This window comes from Cucurbita maxima, unplaced genomic scaffold (genome assembly GCF_002738345.1).
Source record: "Cucurbita maxima cultivar Rimu unplaced genomic scaffold, Cmax_1.0 Cma_Scf00050, whole genome shotgun sequence".
NCBI classification, from domain to species: domain Eukaryota; kingdom Viridiplantae; phylum Streptophyta; class Magnoliopsida; order Cucurbitales; family Cucurbitaceae; genus Cucurbita; species Cucurbita maxima.
The window spans coordinates 933,510-942,557 of NW_019272066.1; positions in this window are offsets into that span (position 1 = coordinate 933,510).

Here is a 9,048-nt window from a genome sequence, read left to right on the forward strand (position 1 = left end):
TCCTTCTAACAAAATGTGGGCAATCCTTCTCCTTCTCTGAGTGCGTACGAAAAATTTGAAAGGATTTGACGGTCTATAGATCCTTAATTGGTTAAAAAAAAAATATAATCCTAAATTCTTTCCTAAACCCTAAACCTATGCCTCTTACCCCATAACTTAGAGGTAACGACTATTATATTTGCACTAAAAATCTAGAGGTACTATATGCCTCGGGAAAAAGTTTGAATACATTTTCACTCCAAAAGAATTAAATATGAGGTGATGGAAGTGGCTAGAATTGATGAATGATTATGATATAGAGACGTAGTACTATCTTTTCAAAGGCAAATGTGGTTGTTCATGCCTTTAGCAGGAAGGCAGCCCACTCATCATCTATGATTACTAAACAACCACTAATGCAAGCTAACTTTGAAAGAGTAGAGATAATAGTGTTGGTTAAAGGGGTTGAGGCGCAGGTGGTCCAACTTAAAGTCTCACCTACTCTAACATATCAAATTATAGATTCCCAATAGAGAATCCCAACTTAGCAAGGATTACAAGTCAACTCACGTTAAGACCTATTGGCGGATTTTTCCAATCTGCAAATGATGGACTTTTGTGTAAAGGATGACTATGCATACCGATAGGTACAGAACTGAGGAAAGAGATATTAGGAAGACAACTCATCATTTTTCATGCACTTAAATGGTATTAAGATGTACCCGGACTTGTAACGATACTTCTAAAGGCACCAAGTTAGGGGACAATAAGGTTATTACAACCCCACTAAAGTGCCAGTGTCGATTGATGCGGATCGAGACTCACATTTTACAGTAGCCTTTTGTCGTGGTCTCTATAAAGCATTGGACACTCGGATGGACTTCAGTACTGTAACGATCGCTCTCCGATGCATCGAATCACGAATCACCATGTAAACTCAAGGGTAAAAGCCTTACAACACTTCAATTTTATAAAACCGAAACATAAGAAAATTAAAGTTTCCTCATATGCATTTTAAAATCAAAAATAATTCAAAAACACATCAAGAGAATCCACCAACACTCCCATTAAAAAAACAGTTACATAATATTATGAGTTTTTCAAAAAGATCAAAATATAATTAAACGACATGGAAGAAGAGGACTCAATCTAAGGACCTCTTCTGCAGCCACACAGTTTTGCACGCTCCCGCCACCTACACTGGTCTACTTTCCACCTGAAAAAAATAGAAATACGAAATGAGTATAAAAATAACTTATAGGCTCTTATCGGACATAATCCTATTCACGGAATCTTAGGCTATGTGCTCGAAACTGTCTCTAACCAAAATTTGTTGTTGTCTTAAAAGAAGATCCTATGGTTACTCCTTGGTATGAATTCTTCATACGCATTTACCTACTGAGCTCAAATTAGTGGATTCTTCCAAGTGGTGTCAGGCAACATCTACCTGTTCTTAAGATTAGTAACTACCTGCCACTATGCCTCGTTGAGCTGAGTCAGTAAACCACCTATCTTATGCCTCTATCGGGCTCAGATCAGTAAAACTACCTATCACTACGCCACTCAGGTTGGATAAATGAAAAGGTCATGACTCATCCCACTAGGTACGACAACAGGGTGACACACTAGAATACTCGTCCCCTGATGTGGTACTACACTACAACTCTATGGATACTCATATCCTTTATGGGTGGCAACTATAAAACAAACATTTGCTCATAATCTATGAAATTCACCATTCACATTCTCTAGCACATAACAATTGGTTCAATGCACAATAAGGCATACAACATGTTCATCCTACCTCGAACATATTAGGCAGCATAAAAAATTCAACTATCTATCAGAGTTCACAATATCATAGATGTGGAAGCAATAGGACGGAAAACATAATTAAGTGGTAAACTATGCACATCATCTAAGTACAACCCTCGTGAGGTTAGGTCAATCTAGGCTCCTATATATAATACTCAATCATTGCCTTCAATCCTAATTGACTTATGTCTTAAAAACTTGCTCCATGTGGCTACTCACATGGTTGTAGACTTCTCAAAATTATATCGGTCTTCAAGTATGATCCACTTAACTAAAAAAAACTTCACGCAGTTGCCGAAAAATGCCAAATTTCTGGCGAGGTGTCGAAAATCTCTGGTTTCCAACTGAACCACGGGGCCATGCTCCTTCAATGCCCATCAATGCTCCAAACACCCCAACTCTTTTGCCATTTGGGGATAACAGAACTGATATGAACCAAAAGACAGCAATCATACAATATACTTCAATGAAGATGTGAAGAAAATATTGTTGAAATCATCAAAAGATATTTCAATTCATGCCACATTGAAGAAGAATGAAGTTTCATGTTATAAATTTTGGGTGGATTACAATTTAGAGTAATTTAGAGTTATTGTATTTCATTAATGTATTTTAAGACTTTTTATTTACTTCTTGGTTACAATTACATAATGGTTAATTATGACCATTAAGTATTAATGTTACAATTCTTGTAATGCCTTTAATACTTTTTTAAGGCTATATTAGCCATGTATGTTGTATTTGTAAGCACGCTTGCAAAATATAGTAAATGGAGTATTTGTGCTCTTCTTTAGCCAATGACTAAGTTTATTTGCAATTCTATGTAGTTTAGGTTGCATGTAGAATCATTCAAGCTCGACATGATTAATCTTGCTTGTGGAGTGATTCGAATCTCAATCAAGTGTTCTTGCGTTGAGATATTTGATCAACAAGAATCATTCAAGCTAGACATGATCGATCTTTCTTGTGGAGTGATTCGAATCTCAAACAATGTTCTTGCCTTGAGATTCGAATCACTCCACAAGCAAGATTAATCATATCGAGCTTGAATGATTCTACATGCAACCTAAACTACATAGAATTGCAAAGAAACTTAGTCATTGACTAAAGAAGAGCACAAATGCTCCATTTATTATATTTTGCAAAGTCTTCTTACAAATACAACATATATGACTTTATATACCTCAAAACGAAACTACTAAAAGTATTCCAAGAGTTGTAACATTTCAATAGTTGTAACATTCATACTTAATGGCCATAATTAAGCAATGATGTAATTGTAACCTAAGTAAATTAAAAGTCTTAAAATACATGAATAAAATAAATAGCTCTAAATTACTTTCAATTGCAATTCACCCAAAATTTAAAACATGAAACTTCATTCTTGTTCAATGTGGTATAAATTGAAATATTTTTTGATAATTTCAACAATATTTTCTTTACATCTCCATTGAAGCATATTGTATGATTGATGTCTCTTGGTTTATATCAAGAACAAGGAGAAGACAAACGGTCATTTTGGTGTCTTTCCTACAAATGCAAACCAACAAGGATTGAGAACCCCTAGAGAACGTTACAACCAACAGTACCCTCGTAGTTGTAAGGAACCAACGACCCTCAGACCCGTGTACATCTGGTAAGTCACTCGTCCTTCATATGACTCGTTGCATCGCCTTTTTCATCGCCGAGATTTGAGTTTTGAAAAGACTGAAACATAAACAAATTTTTGTTTGTAGGCACTTACGTAGACTTGTGACGCGTGAGAGTGAAAGATACCATGAAAAGAAATCACGAAAGTCGAATTTCGAAGGGAAAAGCGTCGGATTACGGTTTACAGAGGAGAGAGAAATTTAGACGCAGGGACCTGTGAGTGTCGGGTGGAGAAGAAGAATCCACCGGGTCAGACAAAAACACGAATACCCGCCTGCACCAACCCGTAACAACAGTCCAGTGGTGTAAACCACCTGCAACCCAATTTTGAACCCAATCCAGCAACCAACACATTAACTCGTAGCTAAGGCCCACTAAACCACTTGCGGCCCGACACCATACACAGCCCACGTGCAATCCACCTGCAACCCACCCTCCATTCGACCCAACCGCGTACAGTGAGCAACCTAGTAACCCACTTGGCCAAGTTGTAAATCACGGTTCATCTAACACGCGCCCAAAACTGTGACGCGCGTAAATAGAAGACTCGACCCGACCTGAAACAGCAGCCCGTGCCTCAACCAGAAACACAACCGATACAGGCATTAGCTCCCTCTACCGACACATGTCTCATCTGCAGACGTTAACTACCATCTGCTCAATCAACTTAGCTCATGTTAAGGATATTTAGTAATAAATTATAGTTTATCATATATATTATATTTGATATTTTATTATTTGTCTTATTATCATAGATATCTTTCCATTTATTGTTATTTCCATTTATTACTATTTCCATATCCTTGTAATTTATTTAATTATAAATAAGATAACTTTCACACCATTTAGGTGTGGTGGATTAATCAAACATTCACATGGTATTAGAGCCCTCTCGGTTTAACAACCCCGATCCTTTCTTTTCAATGACTTTTGAATCCTCTAATCTTCTTCTCCACCACCCCTGCTGGCTTTGACGCCGCAGGGGCAGTCTTCATGGCTGCCGTAGTCGGAGCCGATTGATTACTCTTCGGCTCCACCCTATTGACCTCCAAATCACCTTTCGTCATACTCTGTACATACAACCTCACCTTTTCCAACCCAGTCGGTTTTCCCCTTGGCCAATATAGTCTCTCTCATTTTCTTCCCAATCAACCTTCATCCTTCACATAAACCCTAACCTAAACCTATCAACCTTTTGCAGAGATTTACCTTCGGAATCTGGGTGCCGCACTGGCCTATTTGCCAACCAAGTTGCCGCTGCCCTTCCTGCCAAAATTGGCTTCTTCGCCCGATGAGGCGACTCTTCCGACTGCCCTTCTCGCCAAAATTGGCTCCTTCGCCCAATGTGGCGATTCTTCCGGCTTCAACATTGTCTTTGTCCCTTGCTCTAGGTTTCCCCTTCTACTTCTTGGGGTTAGAAATATTCTCACCAGAGCCAAGGCAGCATCGTCGCTAAGCGACAATCCCTCTTCATGGGTTAGACATATTCTCGCCGAAGTCAAGGCAGCATCGCCGCTGAGCGGCGATCCCTCTGCAATTTTTGATGGCCAAGAACCGGGTTGTTAGCATCTTCATGAAAAGTGTTTCTCAACCTCTTTGAATTTTTCAGATTCAAGCTTCACATTTGTTTAAATCCGACGCTTAGCTTGCGGTGGGGTGTTAAGGATATTTAGTAATAAATTATAGTTTACCATATATATTATATTTGATATTTTATTATTTGCCTTATTATCATAGATATCTTTCCATTTATTGTTATTTCCATTTATTACTATTTCCATATCCTTGTAATTTATTTGATTATAAATAAGATAACTTTCACACCATTTAGGTGTGGTGGATTAATCAAACATTCACATGGTATCAGAGCCCTCTCGGTTTAACAACCCCGATCCTTTCTTTTCAATGGCTTTTGAATCCTCTAATCTTCTTCTCCACCACCCCTGCTGGTTTTGACGCCGCAGGGGCAGTCTTCATGGCTGCCGTAGTCGGAGCCGATTGATTACTCTTCGGCTCCACCCTATTGACCTCCAAATCACCTTTCGTCATACTCTGTACATACAACCTCACCTTTTCCAACCCAATCGGTTTTCCCCTTGGCCAATATAGTCTCTCTCATTTTCTTCCCAATCAACCTTCATCCTTCACATAAACCCTAACCTAAACCTATCAACCTTTTGCAGAGATTTACCTTCGGAATCTGGGTGCCGCACTGGCCTATTTGCCAACCAAGTTGCCGCTGCCCTTCCTGCCAAAATTGGCTTCTTCGCCCGATGAGGCGACTCTTCCGACTGCCCTTCTCGCCAAAATTGGCTCCTTCGCCCAATGTGGCGATTCTTCCGGCTTCAACATTGTCTTTGTCCCTTGCTCTAGGTTTCCCCTTCTACTTCTTGGGGTTAGAAATATTCTCACCAGAGCCAAGGCAGCATCGTCGCTAAGCGACAATCCCTCTTCATGGGTTAGACATATTCTCGCCGAAGTCAAGGCAGCATCGCCGCTGAGCGGCGATCCCTCTGCAATTTTTGATGGCCAAGAACCGGGTTGTTAGCATCTTCATGAAAAGTGTTTCTCAACCTCTTTGAATTTTTCAGATTCAAGCTTCACATTTGTTTAAATCCGACGCTTAGCTTGCGGTGGGGTGTTAAGGATATTTAGTAATAAATTATAGTTTACCATATATATTATATTTGATATTTTATTATTTGCCTTATTATCATAGATATCTTTCCATTTATTGTTATTTCCATTTATTACTATTTCCATATCCTTGTAATTTATTTGATTATAAATAAGATAACTTTCACACCATTTAGGTGTGGTGGATTAATCAAACATTCACAGCTCAGCTCGGCTCATAAACGACTTATCTGACGGGTTAATTCCTACATTTTGGACCCTTGTGGATCTAAACTTAGACCTTAATTAAGGCAACTAAGTTCAGTGTAACGCCCTATTTTTGAAGTTCGGGGTTAGAAAATTGAATCGTTAACGAAATTAGATGGACGTTCTAATAAAAAACACCTCAATGGTACTTGGGAGCAACTTCAAAGGGACGAAATTCGAACGTACTTGAGTTTAGAGAGAACACCGACTAAGGCTAACCAAGTAAGTGGTTTTACTATCGGCTCGATCGGAAGACTTGTCTTATGTATGATGACACGTGCCAGTGGCTTTTGCACGTGTCATTTATGCTTTATGTTATATGATGATGTGATGATGTTATACAATAATGAGATGACGTTATATAATGATGTCATATAATGATGTGATTATGTAATATGATGACATGATAATGACGATGCATGATAACATGATGATTTAAGATACATGATAATGATATAACTTAATATGATGATATCTCATATTAGGATGATGTGCATGTACTAAATGTCATGATACATTATGACGAGGAGTTTTCTAAGACACAACCCTAAATGATGTAATGATGATAAGTGTATAAAGACCAATGTATGCATGTCACCTAGAGTAATAGTTGAATGATATGTAGGATTGTGTCATAATAATAATTTAAGATAAAAACTATAGGGACCTCATGCGTTTTGTGTAAATTTACATTGGCTTACTTCTCGATTTATAATGATGAGTACAGACACATACATATGATGATCATCATCATGTTTTGCATGATATTTGAAGGTTTGCTAACCTCCAGACATCCGCCTATAGAAAACTAGTCCGATTATGATGGATCCAGGGGGTGCGAACCGTCTGGGGACTCACGCTCGTACATGTAAGTCGTGTGTAGGGAAGTACTACACATCCAATTTTCGTCCGAACAAGAGGTCATCTCTATGATGGTTTTAACGATAAGCCCTTAAACATGAGTTGCATGTGTTTGTATTCCTTGACCCTAATAGTGGGGTCACTTACTAAGTATTTCTTAAAATACTCAAGTCGTGTGCTACTTTTATTTCAGGTAAAGGCAAGGTGCCCATGTATGGCTGATCACGACCATGACTGATAAGATAAGGAACCACTACAAGGGGAGTAAGATTCGGATTACCTTGTTGATCGAATATCTCAACGCAAGAACATTGTTTGAGATTCGAATCACTCCACAAGCAAGATCGATCATGTCTAGCTTGAATGATTCTTGTTGATCAAATATCTCAAACACTTGTTTGATATTCGAATCACTTCACAAGCAAGATTGATCATATCGAGCTTGAATGATTCTACATGCAATCTAAACTACATAGAATTGCAAAGAAACTTAGTCATTGGCTAAAAAAAAGCACAAATGCTTCTTTTACTATATTTTTAAGTCTACTTACAAATACAACATACATGACTTTATATAGCCTCAAAATGAAACTATTAAAGTCATTCCAAGAGTTGTTATACTTAATGGCCATAATTAGCCATTATGTAATTGTAATCTAAAGTAAATAAAAAGTCTTAAAATAAAATAACTCTAAATTGTAAACCACCCAAAATTTATAACAATCAAACTTCATTTTCTTCCATGTGGCATGAATTGAAACATCTTTTGATAATTTTGACAACCTTTTCTTCACATTTTCATTGAAGTATATTGTATGATTGATGTCTTTTGGTTCATATCATCTTTTGTTAATTTTGACAATCTTTTCTTCACATCTTCATTGAAGTATATTGTATGATTGATATCTTTTGGTTTATATCAATGACACATGCATAGGATAGTGATATTTCAGTTTTTAGACTTTAAGTTAGTATAAAGTGTTTTTACTTAGTATTTTATTTGTTTTATTTATTATCTCAATTTTCCTTTAAAGACTTTTCGAAACATAAGTCTATGACAATGCGATGATGTTTTAAATGTTTACTTCCGCACAAGAGAGTATGTTATGAAGATAGTAGCAACTTTAGGATAGCATAGGGCGTTTGATCGAAAAGAGGGTCAAAAAGTTGGCTGGAAAAGGAGAAAGAGAGGAGGAAATTGTAGAAAAGGAAAATGGGTAGAAGGAGAAGGAAAATAGGCTCAGACCAAACCTTAGGGTCGAAAGCGGTATCACCATCCAAACCTCAGCCTCGGAGGCCCAACCATCCAAACCTAAGCCTCCACCTTTTCGACCCGTTTCCAATGAAACAAATCCACACGGGTGGCCCAACAATCTAGCAGTCGAGTCCATCATTGCACGTGACCCAGTCCAACAACAAGCTCGACCCACTAAGCCCACGAGCGGGCACAACCCACCACCATTTAGCCTCTTCTATGCAGTCCGCTTCATTTCTCTAGCATTTACACGACCTAGACTTCCCTAGCTGCCCATGTAACATCCCCCATCTCTTTTCTACGGTCAGCTCGACTAGGTTTAGACAACTCTATTTGGTATTTTCAACCTTGTGTGGACTATTCGAGAGCCATTTTGAACATAATTGGAGGAATTTTAGGTTAATAAGGTAACCGTTTAACCAATTTAATATACTTAGAGCTATTTGGAATCAATTAGAAGAGTTAGAAGTTAGTTTTTAAATATGTTCTAATTATGATGTCATAAAACGTCATAGGTGGAATCGAACATGTACAAGCAAAAACAGACAATTGTTGACTAAAAAACATTTAGTGACTTTAGTTTAGGCTAACATGTAAGTAAACTT